Source organism: Chrysemys picta, chromosome 5, assembly GCF_011386835.1.
Source record: "Chrysemys picta bellii isolate R12L10 chromosome 5, ASM1138683v2, whole genome shotgun sequence".
Taxonomy (NCBI): domain Eukaryota; kingdom Metazoa; phylum Chordata; order Testudines; family Emydidae; genus Chrysemys; species Chrysemys picta.
In genome coordinates, this window is record NC_088795.1 from 109,250,323 (window position 1) to 109,269,009 (window position 18,687).

The window sequence follows — 18,687 nt, forward strand, 5'->3', positions numbered from 1 at the left end:
TATGCATGTGATCCCAAACCTATTCATTCACTAAGCAAGAGCTAGACATTCAGTGAAAGAAATGGTAGCATTGTATAAATCTGATTATTTTATTTTTAAATCAAATATAACTCAAATCATTCTGAGCCGTAGTAGTACAAAAATAGCTGTTGTTCCTTGCAATTATAATGCTATCCAGTCAGGCAGTTCTAATTCTCTTGCATATACTATGGACAATATACACCACACATCCACAGATGTGGCCTTTGTAAAGTTCTGTAGATGTAAAGCTGACATGCTGTATGGAAATAAATGACTTTTCTAAGACCATATGCCCTGTTAATGATTTTTGATACTCAAAACTGGTTTTACTGGTGCCTTTTGCTATGCAGTTGGGTACTTAGCAGAATAACAGGTTACCTTATGGGTTTCAAAATAAGGCCCTATTCCTGCAATTGGATGGGATTGGAGCCTCCTTAGGGTTCTTCAAGGACTCACAGGCTCGCCTGAATATATTATATTGCTGGCTGGGAATCTACATATGCATGAAATAACATTTTCTCTGTTCTTGAAAAGTTTGTAAGCACTTTCTGGCTGGGCCAAAGAAAGGCAGAGACATCAGCTGCTGGAGTCACATGAAGTCAGAATTTCATCTTTCTTTTAAATTACATTTCTAGGCCTCATGCATGCAGAGAAATGTTTGAAAACATGACCCAAGTGTAACTGGTGCCTGCCTGCAGATAGCCTGAAACAATAGTTCCAAGAGCCGTTAGCCACCCTTACTCATCTGAACTCTGAATCTGGTGCCATCCTATGGAGGGGCAGGGCCACAGGCAAGGGCCTCAGAGCAAGGGTGAAGATCCAGGTGGGATATGTCTAGGACTCTTGATTGCCCTAATTTGGCCCTGTTTTTGGGTAAGGGAGGTTAAAGATCTGGTATATTTCCACGATGCAACCTCAGTTCTAAGGATATTATCATGTGGCCCAGTGGGCTCAAATGTGTATATACAACTGGTCATTCCAGATGTTCTTTTATGGAGCAACATAAACTGGTTAGGCTATTTTAGTTCTAAAGCACTAAAGAGAATAGATTTTTAATGTTTTGAGATGTTTGTTCTTTTTGCCAAGCTCCATCTTTAACAGTCTATTATTTTAAGAGACATTTTATCTACAATTAGTATTTAGTGTGGACTATTCATTTTGGCATCTAGTGTTTAATAGCTCAGCCATTTCATATTGGGTTAAACCACGGCATACAAATTGGTAGATCTGAATATTTGTAGATCAGGTTTAATTTCTATTGACAGTACAACTGACTAGGTGGTAGTACTGCAGAGAAAGATCGGGAGTTTGTAGTGAATCACCAATTGAACATAAGCCAAGAATATGATACAGTTGTGAAAAAGGCTAATATCATTCTGAGGTGTATTAACAGGAGTGTCTTATGTAAGACAGAGGTGGTAATTGTCCTGCTCTGCTTGGCACTGGTGAGGCCTCAGCTGGAGTACTGTATCCATTTTTGATTGCCACATATTAAGAAAGATGTGTGCAAACCAGAGAGAGTCCAGAGCAACAACAATGTTTCAAGGTTTAGAAAACCTGACCAATGAGGAAAGGTTAAAACATTTTTGGCATGTTTACTCTTGAGAAAAGAAGACCGAGGCGGGAACTGATAAATGTCTTCAAATATGTTAGGGAGTGTTTGTTATAAAGAGGACAGTGATCAATTGTCTTCCACGTTCACTGAAGGTAAAATAAGAAGTAATGGACTTAATCTGCAGCAAAGGAGATTTAGGTTAAATATGAGGAAAATCTTCCGAACTATAGGGATACTTAAGTACTGGAATAGTTGCTAAGGGAGGTTGTGGAATCCACATCATTGGAGGTTTAAAGAACAGGTAGAGAAATACCAATCCGGGATGGTCTAAGTATACTTGGTCCAGTCTCAGGGCATGGTGGGAAGGGTGGACTAGATGACCTCTCGAGGTTCCTTCCAGCCCTACATTTTTATTTTTCTATGATTATTGCTCAATCGGGCAAAAAAAATATGCATTTCTATGGGTCTCAGATTCTTTTTACTTTTCTTTCTTTCCTTCCTGTTGTCAGGGAGAGTGTTCTGAATGGGACTCAGTTTGAGGTTCAAGGTACTTCGAAAAAAAATTCTCTCTATCTCTCCTCTTACATACATATATGTATATATGCGTGTGTGTGTGTGGCCCCTTTAGATACACATACAGACAAACAAACTAGCAAAAGTTCCCCTGTGCATTATGTTCACTGCATTTTATTCTGGGTATTTTGATATGCAAAGTTCCATTGAAATTCATGGGTTGCTGTCACTGATTTCAGAAGTAAAAATAATAGGCCATCACATTTTGTTTTTGTGTGTGACTTAACATTACATGCCAGTATAAAGCAGTTGCTTGTCTTGTCTTGTCTTGTATGTGATATGTGGTTGTGATAAAATCATTGTTCTGTGTCTGTAGGCAAATGTGGTACTAGTTTCCAAATCCTTTTCCTAGCTCAAGAAGCTGATCTGGGTACTAAGGATCTTTGCAGGAATAGATGTGGGAGGAAGCTTCCCTCACCAGATTACAGAGCAGTAATGGAGCTGTTCCATGCCTTATAGTTCAACTTCAAGGCTGTAGTAGTCTCTGAGCTGCTTGGACACTCACATGCTCACAAGTTCACAAATGCATGCAAACGCGCGCGCACACACATACACACAGAGTCCTATGGAAGTGACTGGAATGTTTGTAACATTGCTTCCAATGGACATTGTAAAACAAAATATTGCATAGTATTGTGTACCAAGATAGCCTCCAGAGTGTTACAACACAATGTAAGAACTATATCCTTTGTACTGCATCTTAAAAATCACTGAAGTGGTTGCTATGAATGTGGCCCATAGAAGTTTATACTGCATTTTTTTAAAAAGCAAAGATAATTATATTTTAAATGATAATTTAACATTCAGATTCTGATTTAAGTCCAGAAAAACAAGACAATTTAAGTTAAGGCAGGAGTCAGGGGTGCCGGAACGAGAGGGGGCGGGGGAGGGGTGAACCATGGCCCCATCACTTATAAAAGTGGGAGAGCTATGTCCTCCCACTTTTTACCGGCCGTAAGGGCGAGGGATGGATGGAAGGGAGTGGAGAGGAGTGAGCAGAGGAGTTTTGGGGGGAAGAGGCAGCGTGAGGGTGGGAGCTCGGGGGAGAAGGGGTGGTGTGGGGGGCGGGACCACGGTTCGGGCACCTGTGGCCCGCCCACTTTTAGAGAGCTTCCGTTGCTTCTGGCAAGAGTGATCCTATATCAGAAGGGCTGCGGAGAGTAAATCTCATTTTTAGTTAAATTTTGGGGATAGATTCCAGGTCTCGTGAAAGTGAAGGGTTAATAGCTCTTTCCTAAACCCAGCCATTATGCATATAGGTGTTATGCAAATTTACCTCACAACCCTGACAATGTATCTCAGTCCTGACCTGTATCACAGCCTTGACTCTCTTGAATAGGCATTGCAGGTCATGGCAGTTCATATGGCAATTTGGTGAAGTACGCTAGAAAGAGGCCACCAACATCATTTGCACTTGTGATTTAGAATAATCAGGGTTTGAATGTCAGTTTTCTCTGATAAAAGGCCAATTTACTAACCCCGAGTGCCACCTCACTCCCTTTCTGCAGATGTATTGGAGATCATAAAGTATGTAAGATTACCTGCTGTTTGGAGGGCCTCTGATAGCCTGAGCCCTAATGTTGTTTTTATGTCTTTTTTTTTCTTTATTTTTATTTAATCTTGTATGCTCCAGTTGAGCTACATTAATGGATTAGAATGTAGCAGAATCTTATGAGAATTCCACTACAATAGGTAGATGGTTGGATGGATGGACAGACAGATGCAAGTTTAAAGCACAAGAGGATTTGCATATTTAGTTCTGCTTTACAGCCTTCTTTAGAGAGTGGGATTAATGATCTGCTAAATTATCACAGTTGAGAGTCTTCAGCATTAGTGTGAATTTGTATCCTGCTAGAGCTAGTCTTACAACTTTCGGGAGACATGTAAAAATCTCACTAGGGGGTGCCAACTTGTTGGTAAAGCAGTCAGTGATCAAGAAAATAGGGGGTGTATTGAGGAAAGGCCCTACTTTACCCCCCTCCCCCTCCAGTTCCCCAGCATCCTCTCACTTAAGAAATTATCTCCAAGGAGAAGGAAATGGACGGTCCAAGAACAGTTTGCATTTGAATGCTCTAGGATCTTATGTTCAGCCTTCGCTAATAGGTGTCTCTCCCAGAAACATTTATTTTGGAGAGAGGGTAAACTCTCTGTGGACCGTGAGAAGACCTTATCTGAGCTCTGATATACGTAGCACACTTTTTGACCCTGTTAAATAATAACATTATGGAAAAAAAAATCAAACAGTACCTCTGGATGGGTCATGGGGATCAAACCAGGGACTTAAGGGCAGGTTGAAATGCTTGATGTTTATTGCTCCTAGTCCAGAGCCACAGGGTATAGAAAATGAGATTATTAATGCTGTCGGAGTTCTTTGGGGATATCTTGTGCTCCCTGGTGAATCACGAAGTCTTCACATTTATAATGGCCCTGGCACAGATTCCCCCTTCTCCTCTTGTTTAACAGGATATTTTCATTCTACAGACTCACATGCCCATTCTGGATATTATTATTTATTATCTGTATTACTGTAGCACTGGGAAGCCCTGTTCAGAGAGCAGGATTTTGTTGTGCTAGGTGCTGCGCAAGCAAGAACAAAAGACAGTGCCTGTCCCAATGAGCTTACAATCTGAGACAAGAGATGACTGATGGAGACAGACAGATAGGGGAATACCAGGAGACGGTGGGACCATAATATATATCTCATTTTTGTCCACTCCCTGCCTTGGAAATTAACACCCTCAGCTGGCCTGGCATATGAGTATTAGGTAGGTATAAGGAGAAGATTGCACTCTAACTGGGCCTTGAATTTGGGCACTCAGCTGAATGGCTTTGCAGGGGCTCCCAGATTTGTTGATACAAGCCCTGATTCTACCTTTTCCCTTCCCTATTTTATGGTGTCTCTCCACTGCTACTCCAATTCTGTTCTCTCTACCCCTTACTTTCCACCTGGTTTAATTTTATCCCTCCCCCTTGCTTCCATTTATACTGTCATTTCAATCCCTTATCCCGCACCCACTTTTGGCCACAGCACTATCTGTTATCCAGTGCATCCTTTGCTCCCTTATTCCTGTCCATCCTCTCCATTAGCTCCCTTCTCTATCCCACGATCTTCCCACTTTGACCCCCTATTTCTTTTGGTTGTACACCCACTCTGTTTCCCCTCCCATGGTCCTTCTCCCCTTTCCCTGGCATTGTGGGAGAAGAAACTGAGGGTGGGGAGGGGGCTGCAGTGTTTCATTGCCAGGGGCACACTAGACTCCCTCTTCAGCAGTGGGTAATGGAATTCTGCCAGTGCAGATGTAAGAAGGCACCCCCTTCCAACAGCACATGTTGCACTGCTCTCAGATCAGCTATGACTATCTAAGCCAAAGTTCAAATGAAGGGCAGCAGTATAGCCAGAAAGTCATGTGGCTCTCATGTTGGTTAGTATGTCACTTTGAACAGCTCTTATCTGATATTATTATGACTAACCTAGTGCTGACAGCATGGAACAGATTACAGAAGCCATGTGATGATTATTTAAGGCATCACTGAGTATACCATGCAGCTAATATTAACCCATTCTTTCCGGAATAGCTTTACTTGTAAATTATCCCTATGGAGGGGAGCTTAGTTGGAGAACATTTGGTAACTATGATTATGTTTATTTCCATGTTGTAGAGAAGAACATTTTTTTTGATCATTTGACCATTTGATATCCTGTGGCTTGCAGATTGGAGTGCAGATTTGTGGAACAGAATTGTGAAGCTTGCTTTCTTCTTTTTTCTTTTTAAATAATATCAGTTGTGGCAGGTGCAGATATTTCAGAATTTCTTTGAACAGCATGTGCCAATAGAATTCAGATGCCTTTTTGTTTTGTCATGGCTGATCTTTAAAGTTATTGAGAAATGCACTGAAGTTCTAGCTGGCAAAATAGACTTTCAGTGTTATACATAAATGTCAGCAGCGAGAAGGTGAGGATTTCCGAGAGGTAATAATTTGCACATTGACTGGGGAGTGTGAGGCGAACACACATATTGTAGCCTTTAAACAGTCTGACAACTGCACAGGGTATTTAAAAAACAATGTCAGGATGCAGTGTTACATAAAGTGCAGTAGTAACAGAAGTCTGACTGTTAAATTGTTTTGACAAATGTGTTAAATGTAGCACATGATGATATCCAGCAAAGTTAGTGCTTCAAATCAATGGAGATATTAATCATAAATCAACATAATGAGTCAAATCCTGCTTGCTGGTTCCTGCAGATAGTCCTGTTATCTGAGATTTGTCCCATTATTTACCTCTCCCATCAGATAACTTTTAAAGTGTAAATTATTTAGGCCCTGATCCTGGAAACAGGTGATTAACATTACTCACGTGAGTAACCCTATTGGCATTGTTTATGGGAGTAAAGTTACTTATGCGCTGTTGTGTTTGTGGGATTAGGGCCTATTTTTTTCCCCCTAAAAGGGGGTAGGGTGTATGTGTGTGCCAGAAATAGGTCACTGAACTGTGGATACCTTTGATCTTCTATGTGCTGTGAGGTTTGAGGGCTGCTACAGAAGCAGTGTGAGGCATTCTTAACCCTGGGCCTGAGTGTGCTATCTGGCCTGCATGGAGCAGAAAGGCTGAGTTGGAATCTGAGGTTCTGGATGCTGCATATTGGGGTGCGGGGCTGGACCCAGTAAGGGAAAGTGGGTGGCTAGGGAAAGTTTATGCATGGGGTCATTCTTCTTTTATAAAGTTGACCAAACACTGGGGTGTGAATCAGCATTATCGTGCGCATTAAGACCTTTATCCTGGTTCCATCGAAGTCACTGGAAGTGTCATCACTGACTTCAATGGGAACAGGATCAGGCCATAAAGGGAGATGATGCCATGAAGAGTGACTGTCCCCTCCTGCTCCACCACATTTTCCCCTTCCCTTTGAATCTGCAAAGCCTCGACCCACAGCAGGAGCTTCTGCAGGCCTGGGGCAGGAATGATGCCGTAAACAAAAACCCTCCCCTCCATTCTGCATGTGCCAGTCACTTTTGGCCTCTCTCCAGGCAAGGTGATCTGAAGCAGTAAGGACTGCCGGACATGGCCCAGTGCTTTGTGTGGACTAATGATGGGTGAGTCTCCAAAGGCTTAGACGTTGGGTTTGGATAAGTGTCCAAAATTCAAATACTTCTCTGAACCATTTTGTAAAAGCCCTTCATACTAGGAATGCCACAAAAAGAAGCTCCCTTGTGAAATTTGTATCACTTCCTGTTTGTGGGAGATGTGGCAATACCACCAGAATGGCTATGTTGAAAAACTATGAAGTGCAAAGCCAAGAAAAACTGAGACAAATGGAAAGTTAACTGAATTAAAAATAAAAAGGATTCATTTTGCACTTTGGGCAGCGGTTCAGCTTGGTTCTTCTGACTCACTGTGGGAATTTGGCCAAGTCACCATGTTTCTTCATGCCTCGGTTTCTCCATCTGTAAGACTGGAATAATAAATTGCTATTTCACAGGTGCTTTACGAGTTTAAGTCATTAATATTTTTAAAGTGCTTTGAGATCCTTGGCTAGAACATGCTATAGAAGGTAAAAGAATTATTAATTTATTTTACCAGAATTGATTCACACATTCCTCATTTCCACAAAAATCCATTTACAAGCTTTTTCCTTTACGAAATGTTTATCCTAATGCTATTTTATTGGGCGAGGCACTTATGGAATGTATTCTGGTGTGAAGCAGATGTATCCATTTAATAGTTTACTTTGATGGCTCCTTTAAGAGGTTTTATAATCTTTATATTTTTCCATTGGGTTTGGAATTTTATGTTCTTTTAACAGGTGTATTACCTTGATCAGATGTTTTCCTTTTAAACTGTTGACTTATGAGCACATGGCCTGCAGGGATTGATGTGCAGTAAATTTATTCTTTTAACAGATTTATTCTTATATTCATTTTTTTATTTAGTGCAGGAGTTCACTGAAAACAAAGATGATTGATAACAACAGTTCATTAGTAAAACTGAAACTGTCCTACAGTTGAAATCTTTGTTTTCTCCAGACTCAAATGTGTCTGTAAGAGATCATTAGTGATATGAGAACACTCAGAAAAGCCAATTAAAATTAAGAATCTTTGAGGTCGGAGTTTAATTTTCTGAGTTCACATTTAACAACAATGCTTTAAAAAGTCTCTTAGTGCACAGGTGTTATTGCTTTATGCACAGTTTTATCATTCAACCAGTTCAAACTGTTTTAAAAGGATGTGTATAGAACTTACTTAAAATGACCATAGTAAAGCTCCCTACCTGATGAATTTGTAGTATGAGATCCAAACATCCATTTTTAACAGAATCCAGTAAAAAGTTCAATCTGTTGGATATATAATATGGAATGCAGCAGCAGGGCCCTGAAATGAAAATAGCTTATGTAATCAGTAGAATATAAATGGCAACAGCGGCCTGTACTCCCTTTTATGATGGTGGAAAGAGAAGGAATTCAGTGGGCAGCCATATGACCAAGTCCTGCATGACTGAGAAGCTTACATTTTTGCATTGTGCTGTAGCACAGAAACTTGTGTATCCAGGAGGAGGTAGATTGTTCCACTGTCTTGTGACTAGAAACTGTGTCTGAGGGGGAAAAAAGCAGAATAAAGGGCCATTATTTTAGCATAGGCATTAAAAATCTGTACGACTGCTGGAAGCATTAATTAACAAAATATTTTCTCATAATGGCCCTAATGTCCTTCTGAAAATAGAGTGGGGAAGCTGTTTGAAATAAAAACGGCAAATAAGGTTCGGTGGTTTACAGTTTAAAGCACTGCCTATGCAGACAAAAACACAGGGATCATGCCTGGAAATGCAAGGCATGCAAGGATCAATTATTCAAGGTTTAAATGCAAGGAAAGATTTTAAGCCATTTTATTCAATATGTGATCCTTTCATCATGAATGTGTGATCCAATACTGTTGCCAATATGGGTGGCCTTCTTTAGAATCTGGTTGGAGTCCAATCTGTGTTACTGCATGAAATGAGTTTGATGGTGTCAGGTCAATCCCCTGTGAATGATAATCCAGATTATAAAACTGCTGTAAATGATTCAGCATGATTTAGTATTATTTTCAGCTAGTGCCCAGGAGAGGCCAGGACTGAGCTAGCATTAAGAATGAATTGTATATGCTTCCTACTCTTATATAACTAAGGGTTGAGGTCACAGACAACCATTGTAAGAAAGTAACCACAGCCTTCTTTTGCTGTGTAGAGCACTTGCCTTCATAGAGGAAGGTTTTGCACAGGCTTATAAACATATTTGTATTTCAGTTCTAAAAGTGTTTTGTGTTTTCTTGCAAAATTTGGACCTGATTCTGCAAGGTACCAAAGACGTCCAGCAAGGTGCAACCCTCACCTTCAATAGTAATTAAGGGCATTCAACACAGAGTAGGAAGTGCTCAGCACGTTACAGATTCAGGCCTCCTGTTACTAAGTGGCTAGGAATAGAACATGTCTGTTTATTGTCAACAGTTCAGTTGCCAACTAGGGCTAGGTGGCCACTACAGTTTGCTAATTTTGATTGTTTCTTCTTTAAAATGGCAGTAAGGCACCCCTTACAAAATTCATTTGTTGGGGTTGAGTAATTGTTTGATCGACGAGTACATTATCATTAGTTTTTATCATCATCCTGGTAAAGATGAGTAGATCTTTTGGTGTTTGGTTTGTTTTTTTGTACGCTGGCTGGTAAATTGTCATGTGATTTTAAAAGGCTGTATTAAAGGGCGCTAATATGTAGTACTTCAGAATAGGGGACGGGCCAACGCAAACCAGATAATATGAAAGCAAAAGCTCTTAGGCAGAGCTGAGAACTGTAAAACACAGAAGTTAACTTGCAAAGCTTCTACTGCAGTTTTTAGCAGCTTCTTTGGCTCTTGCCCTGTTGTTGCAGAGGTCATCTAAGGTGTCAGCAAATAATCCAGCTCTTGGGAATAAATGCATTTGTATCTGGTCAATTTCAAGTGGCTATTATTAGTATGTAGATAGAGTTAATTTAAATAAGCAGGTCCTGTGTGTATTATGGACTTGGCTGTTCAGTCCAGCCTAACTGTTTGGTACCATTCTCACTCATACATGGAAACTATCTTGAGCACTCTTTTCATTAAAGCATTTTCTTGTACTTCTGAGGGAGGAAAAATCATTGCAAATGAGCAGCTACATTAAACACGGCTGATTCCTGCTTGCTGTGCTATTCATCTTCCTGTATTCAGAACACTTTTGCAAACCTAGGCTGAGTTTCTAACAAAACTGCATTGGGTATAGTAGTGTAGTTTATGGTTTGACCGTTTGGGCTGGAAACTGTGTGGAATTTGGTGGCTTCATTTGGTTGGGGGGAGGCAAATCTGGTAAAACTTGGTGGGTTTTGTTTTGTGTTGTTGGAACTGAAACTGCCAAGCATCGCTTAGTACACAAAGGGGTTGGTATATGTGAAGAGAAGTCTGTTTCTGTAAGGAAGTGTGTTGTCTTCTTAGTGCTATTATCTTAGCTGTGTGATAAGATGGAAAGTAATCTTTTTATTCATGCAAAGCATAAGTTAGAATTCCACACCAGTGGCAAGTGTATGTGGTGGCAGGCCTTGTATTGTAATAGTGTTAATACGTTTTATTTCTAGTTCTCAATGGTTATACTGCCTGTCAAAGTAGGGACATGTTCCTTCTTTTAGAGAATTCTTTTCTCCTTTTAGGATTGAGCATCCCTCATAGTCCAGCACCAGCGTAACCATTTATGCCCCAAACAAATAGGCTTTAAGAAACAGAAAATCTTGTGCTTCTGTTTCCAGTGCATTCTGCACTCTTATTTACAAGTAAATTCCATGAAAAACCCACACAAATGGAGTTTATCTTGTTAACCCCTCTCTTCCCACACTCCCATGCCAAAGGCCATTGTTGTCAGTAAAATGTCAAACAATACAGTGTACAGTGTGTCATTAAGGGTTTAGAAATGCCCCAGAAGCAGGACTATGCTGTGTTTTATACAGCATTTGGGAAGGGATTAATATTCTGTACTAACCCCAAACTTTAATACTGAAGACCAAAACAAAGAAGCTTCCTCCTCCTCCCCCCCACTGCCCCACAACTTATATGTAAATATAGCTTGTCATGCTGAATGATTTTGCTCCCTTTTTTCCAAACTCTATACACTGTACCACACGGTTATCTACAGACAACAGGTCTGCTGTTTGCAGTTTTTCAAAGGGTCAAAGTCTTTCAAAGTTGAATTGTTAATGTACAGACCAAAGGATCAAAAGTAGGATCCGCATTCACACAAATGGGGCAAATGCTGGGAGAAGAGCTGTGAAGTTACACCAAGGCAATGCTGCTGTAATTAGGGTGACCAGATGTCCCAATTTTATAGGCACAGTCCCAATTTTGGGGGCTTTTTCTTATATAGGCTCCTATTACCCCCACCCCCTGTCCCGATTTTTCACACTTGCTGTCTCATCACCCTAGCTGTAATTGTGGTAATTCGGGAGATGGGAAACATCACAAAGCAATATGCAGTTTTAGTGACTAGCTCTGAGGAAAGTGAGTTTTCTCTATCCACATCCAGTCTTCACTGACCTGTTTTATGAAATGCCCTCAATGTGGATTCAGTAAGTGTGCTATGCAAAAAACTGACCTTTGACTGAGTCTAGTTTAGCACCGCTCCAACTGGTCTGAAGGGGAGCTCTCATCTACATCACCAGCTTGAGTCAGGTGAGCTGAACATGATAGTTGTCTGACCCAGTTCTTCCTGCAGCAAGCAGAAGGAGTCCTCTATACTTAAAGGTGTAGTACACAGAATAAAGAATAGCAGCATCTTTCAGTCACATAACTACGGTATGTACACCACAATAATGAAACTCGGTACATGGCCAGCCACTGGGTGAGGAACTCTGATAACTAGTTAAATCCATTCTTGTGTCTGTCCAAATTTTGGTGGACATAACAAACAGAAGTCTGGTCATAACAGAAATGATCTCACAAAGAAATTCCCATTATATAGGAGCAGGATCTCTCTCCCTCTCCAGGTTCTCACAGTGACTCTAAGGAATATAAAATAAATAATATAGGATGAGGATTGGATAGAAGACACCCAATGAAAATTTTAAAAAATTATTGATCTGGGTTTGGGGGAAAACTTAGTAGGAGTGGGGTGGAAGGGGGGGAATATTTGTAGTTCTAAACTATTTTTAGTGTTGAAAGGCACTAGTTTAACCCATGAACACTGCATTTCTATCCACACCCAGTTTGCACACTGATTTTAATAGCTGGATAACAGAGAAAAATGTGTATTACTATTATTATTTGTCAAAAGTGACCTGCCTTCCTCTCAACACTGTGTAAGGTTCTGTACATATGTAGGACCAAACGAGTGCTGCTTTGAAGGGCATGCAACTTAGACTTGTGCATTCTAATTCTGCTTTCTCTGTTTTGCTATCCAGTCCTCCTTTCTTTGTAATGTTTTTAGTTTTGCATCATTATATTTATGATATTTCTTTGAAAATTGTAGGCATTATTTTTATGCTCATTTTTGACAAATTGTGATGGGATTTCTTTAAGCAAATCGTGTTTAAAATGTGTAACGATTGCAGCTGTAAAATTAATTTCATTTGTATTTAGTCAGGTGTGGGCACTGACAGTCAAACAATATCCAGCATGATAAGTGAGGATTCAAAAATAATTATGGGTTTCTGTTGTCTTCCATACTTTACTCCATTGTTTAATTTAACATGTAGGCTACTGCTAGTTTCGCTATACCAGGGTATCTCATTTTGTCTGCTGCTGCTTTTACTGTGCTGAGTCAGTAGCTACAACATAACCTTTTTTCTTTCTTAGGGTGCAAACAGTCTGAAAAACAGTTTTATCAGCACATGAAATGGTGGAACTTGTTGTCAACAAGAACTCTTAATCAAGTGGATCCTGACAGATTAGTAGTCTATCAGTCAAACCTCATTTTTTATATGTGAGAATATCTGTTTTTATTACAAGATGTAGTAAAAACAGAGATGCTCCATATATTTATAGGATTTGTGTGCTATAGGTAAATGCAGTATAATCTGCCTCTTTCACAAATTCAGCTCCTACTTGGAAAATTCCCCTCTTTAAGGGTGAGAAATATTTCACTCTGTCTGCTTGGCCCTACACGATATTTTCCCACCCTATGCTAATACCAGTCATACCGAATTGTTCTAATTAGAAACATGCTAGTTCTGTGAATTTGGATTTTAAACTGCTTTTTCATTATACCATATATTGAGATTCCCAAAAAAATTCACTGAGGAGTTAATAGCAGACTTAAAGAGGTTATAGGCCTATGTTTTATCCACTAAACCACCTAGTCCACACCTGGAATTGCGCCAAGGAGTACATCTGCTATATATCTCAATGAACAAACTATTCTGTTCTGTAAGATTGGTATCAGCAGGGTCCTCTGTTTCCAACCATGCACATTTGCTCTGAGTCATGAAATTAATTAATTGAAAAAAATTTATTGTAAAATAGAGCAGCAGTTCTGATTTACTAGACTTCTGTGCATTTGCAAATATTTTCCCCCCTATGGCTTGAGATATATTAACAGGTTTTGTTTCAATAGATGAACTAATGTACATGTTTTAAACAGTGATATCAAGAATTAAATACTTGTAAAGATTCTGGCATATTCTGTCATATTTATTTAGATTGATAATATGCATCTCTCGGTGCACCCACTGTATCGACTGTACTTGCCTCCTACCTTATGTACCAAGCAACCTTTTCTCATTCTATACTGAATCAACACTTCTTGAATGATCATACCCTGGCATGTTATTCTTCCATAAATGGTGCTGGGGCAGTGGAGAGGGCCTGATCCTGCTCCCATTAATTTCAGCGTGAGCAGGCCTCAGCCCTTAAACTGTGTTTTTGGACGGTTTTAGAATAAGAAGTGGTGTCTCTAGAAATAGGGCTGACTTTTAGTTCATTTTACACAGGAGTTCTTTTGTTGAAATTGATCAACTGGCTATCTCCCTGGCTGGCACCCAGATATTTTGTACTAGGTGCATTATCTCCATTAATAAATAAAAAAAAGTTAGACCAGGTACGTCATGGTCGGGATTGATGGACCTCGGTAGGTTCACAGGGTCATTAAAGATTTGGAGAAAACCACAGATGTATGGGAAACTTTTTGAAGTTAAAAATCAATTGAAGTTTCGTGCCTAACTCCCCTTCATGCCTTTGAAAATCTCCTCCTACTTATGCATTTTGTCTTCAAGTGTGGAATAAGGCACTATTCAGTGTGAGACAGTCTCAGAGTTTGGCCCACAGTAAGGGGGCATCAGTGAGACTCCCATTGACTTAAGCTGGAAAAGATCCTATGTGTGTATATATTCTGTTTCTCTTTGTACATATATTATCCATATAATACGATGGAATCCTGTGAAAGAATAATCACCCTCCTCACTCTCCCCATCCTGTTCATCTCTATGAGTGGAATTTCAAAATGACCAGGGCTGGATCCTCAGGTCCTTACTTACTTATTTTTGTGTTGCTGAGTGTTTTTTCCTTGTATCTAGAGCTTTGTATCGTGTGTGTTTGTAATTTTATGTATACATATAATCTATTATGATGAACAAAAAATGAGCTCTGGAGGGCCTGATTCTGTTAATTCTTTTAACTTCAATTGACTTAAATAGTTAAATATGTGTAGTAAACTGAACTATATGAGTATTAATATTACAGCACATTAAAATATGGGAGTTGCCTTACCAAGTGGGGGCTCAGTGCTAAGGTGGAAGTAGCCTATTCTCAATATGAGTCAATATGAGTTTTGCTATCTATATGACTATTGCTGCTCTTTACCAGATAATTTGTGCTTTGTATGTCTAATATGTAACATGTTGATTAGTGTTTTTGTTATACTAGGAAGGTATTTATTTTATCATATGCCAGGTCTCTTGCAGATTAGTCTACTTGTATGCAGTTTATTAGACGTATGGGGCAAGATTTTCAAAGGGGCCTCAACCTAACCTCTACTTAGGCATCTCTGCTTGTGTGTGTTTCTTGAGTAGACTTGTGCACATGGGTGAGAGGATTTACACATGTGATGGCCACCATCTTGGCTGACATATTGGGGATTGACCCAAAGACTTCCAAAGTTAAAAAGCATGAGCCAAGCCTCTCTAGTTGGGATTGAAACAGACTCATATAACAGACCTCTGTAAAATGAGCACAGATGGGGACTTGTAACACACTAACTAGTAGATTACGTATGCACAATTCCCTGTTGTCTAAATGGGTTTTGGATGTGTATATTTTATCATCTCTGCAGGTTACTGTGTTAAAAATTGTATTTGCCCATGGAGAGTTGTACACACACAAGCGGAGATAGTGTTTTCAAAATGTCTTCAGGATTAATGGAGAACCTGATCATCCAGTTATTGTCTGAAACCATACACCCTGTGAATGCCCCCGCATACAATGTTATGTGTTTGTGTTTTTAAAGGTGATGGTTGTGGAGAGGATTATCTTTTCTCTGTTTACTTTATTAATCCAATTAAAAATATTCAAGACTAGGAAGTATTTTTCCGGTATTATGATCCCATTAGTTAAACAAAAGAGGTTATAAGCGCAGAAAGAAAACAGACTACAGAAGAAGCTGTGTAAATAACATACAATAACTATCAGTCTGCTCTGAAATGTAACTAAAAATGGCAACGTCTTACTCAGCAGATCTGCTCCCTATCTATTCCGTTAGCTCTGTTGATATTAGGGGTATAAATATACTTTTACTACTTTTTTACTTGTGGTAGTACTGCAGAGCCAACGAAGTTAAAGGAAAAGGAGCTGAATTCAGTTCTGACTCATGCATCATCTATCGAATTGTTAATTAAGGGCCAAAGTCTGCTCTATGATGTATGAACAGAACTTCCAGTAAAACCAATTAATGTTGAACCTGTGTATCTCAAGGCCGAATTTGCAGGACCAAAATCTGCCCTCACTGATGGCAGCAGAGTTGCACAGATGTAAATGAGACCAGAATATGATCTGCAGGAACTTTCTGTTTCATGATGCTATATGAGCCAGAAAGAATTCTGATTGATATTCATATCTCAGGATGTGTTCGCAGGTTGGCAGTTTGAAAATAATCATTTTGTTAAGTGAGAAAATTGGATTGGGAGTGAGACATAACAATAAACATGGAACCCCAAGATGCCATCTGTACATAGTCACTTTTCAAAGAAGAACGGCACCTTAAGAGCATTTTGTTTTTTATTGGGGAAGCATATTGTCTCGTTAATATTTTCAGGATTCTGCGAAAGAGAAGGCGAGGCATGTGATTTCATGCATAATCACCAGTTACTGTGTTGTATATTCTGCAGTCCTTTCATAAAGATGCCAGTAATGAAAGCAAGGGACTCAGTATGAGAAACAACTTTCTATTAGGGAGGAAGGCTTTCTAGAATAGATACTGAAGCAGCAAAGAACTGAAAGTGGTTTTTGAGAAGTGTTGACCTCCTTTCGTGCCACTTACTGTGAATTAAAGCTGTGAGTGAGAACTAGTTTGGGCATGTGGTACAGCACTTACAGCAACTGCTGCCAAGGAAAAAGATTTGTGTTTCTAAGGAAATGCAACAAAAGAAAATGGTTTAAGAGCCAGTAGCTGTCACAGTGTAAAAGTATCTATGTTCAGATAGGGAAAAAAAAAGCTGAAATAGGTAATTTTATACACAGGTTGCAGTATGCTCTTATTCCGATAATGCAAAGTTCAAAAGCAAACAACTGTAAGCGTGCAAGGTTTAGCACATCTCATACCATTATAGCTTTCAAAGTCAAACTGGATAAAATCAGTTGTGACCTGCTCTATGCATGTGATTGCACCATGACTTGACTGTTGTTTGTCATTCCTTTGGGAGTTATTAGTAACAGCGAGCTACCATATGAAAGGGATATATTTAAGGCAAGGTAACTGAGTTTTCATGGCTACTTGGGAATCCTTTCTTAGCAAACCAAAAGGGAAAAATTGTCAGCACTCCAAAACCAATGCTGCCAAACACTGTCAATTTCCACTACATTACGGTTATAAATATCTGGGGACATAAAGCCAGTTTACATACACTCAGTGATTTGTAGCAAGGATGTTATGAGACTTGGTCATGCAATAAAGTGTCATTAAAGGACAAAAACCATAGGCAGAATGTGAAGGAAAATTACTTCTATATTTATACAGTGCCTTTAACTCCTTTTTCTCCCTTCAGTTGGAAAAGGAACCACCTGTCTCTCTTGCTAATATCAGACTGCTCCGTGGAGACATAAGGCTGTTGGAAAGCACATGATACTGTACATATTTACATCAAGCCCATATCTGATTGAGATTGGGCTTTGAGACCTGTGAGTTGACTAGTTTCTTCATCATACCTTTATGCATTAAATATGTGTTTGAACTCACTTGAAAGCCGTGTGATCTTATGATAGATGCATTTACGTAATAGTTAAATGACTGATCATGTGCTCTCCAACTCCTTTTCCATGCAAATCTTGAGGAAATTGAATATTATCTTATGCAGTGAAATGTCCTCAATAACAAATTACTGTTTAAAATAACCAATATTTGTATGTATATCAATTGCCTAGAAGATATTTTTGTCTGCTATTTGCATGATATGGAAAAGACTTTCACTAACAAGCGTTTTAAGCTACTTGGTGTTGTTTTCCCTTTGGAATGATCAGAAGTGTGCATATTTGGGGATGTATTTTCCGTCTCGCTTTTTTAAGCCAACAAAGTATCTAATTTGTGGAAGAAGAGAAGAGTCTGAAATAGTAACAGGGACTCAAGCTTGAACTAGCAAGGCTTTGAGCAGTTCTGGGAATCCTTATTCAGTAGCAATTGGTAAAAATGAAGGACTACATTATGCCCTTGGATTCACCATTCAGCTCTCACTCAAGGCAGTGGGAGCCAAATGGGAACATCTACCTGCAAAATTTGGCCCTAAGAGTTGTAATGTTCTCTTGTAAAGACATAACCTGTAATCAATGGGAGTTTTGTGTGCACAGGGACTGCAAAATCCGGCCCTTGGGGAGACACTGGCAAAGGGTCAGCCAAGGTTCTCTGTGCCACAGAATCACTGGTGCACCTCTACACAACAAGTTGAGTGAATCAGTTTCACATGGAGAACTTTTGAACCTATTGTGTACTAGAGAAGTGCTGACTGAAGGAAAACTTGAGGTGGGATGGGTGAAAGGCCAGTGGACCTGTGGATACATGAACCCTCACACAGCGAGCACAGAAGAACTCCGAACAATATTCAGCCGTAGTGTACTGCAGCCAAGTGGCCCATCCCACAATTGGGGAGTGACCTTTTCACTCTGAACAGCTACATATGGCCTGATTGTCAGAATTTCATAGAATCATAGAATATCAGGGTTGGAAGGGACCTCAGGATGTCATCTAGTCCAACCTACTGCTCAAAGCAGGACCAATCCCCAGACAGATTTTTGCCCCAAATCCCCATTTGTATAGGAGTCAGGAATTTCATCCTTATGAGCTACATTCTACCACCCTTACTCATGATGGG

The 18,687-nt window shown here is 39.7% G+C and overlaps 1 protein-coding gene across 5 annotated transcripts in view; it reads left to right on the plus strand.

Annotated features, from left to right (window-relative positions):
• The window catches only part of PPARGC1A (PPARG coactivator 1 alpha), a 492,893-nt gene that overhangs the window by 386,968 nt on the left and 87,238 nt on the right, over positions 1-18,687 (plus strand). The window contains exon 1 of one of the 5 annotated variants that reach the window (XM_065598161.1): positions 5,754-5,776. The exons of the other annotated variants lie outside the window; for them this stretch is intronic. The gene's annotated coding sequence lies outside the window, so the exon portion shown is untranslated. Of the gene's footprint in view, positions 1-5,753; positions 5,777-18,687 lie in introns of those variants that run through there. 5 annotated transcript variants of the gene reach the window in all.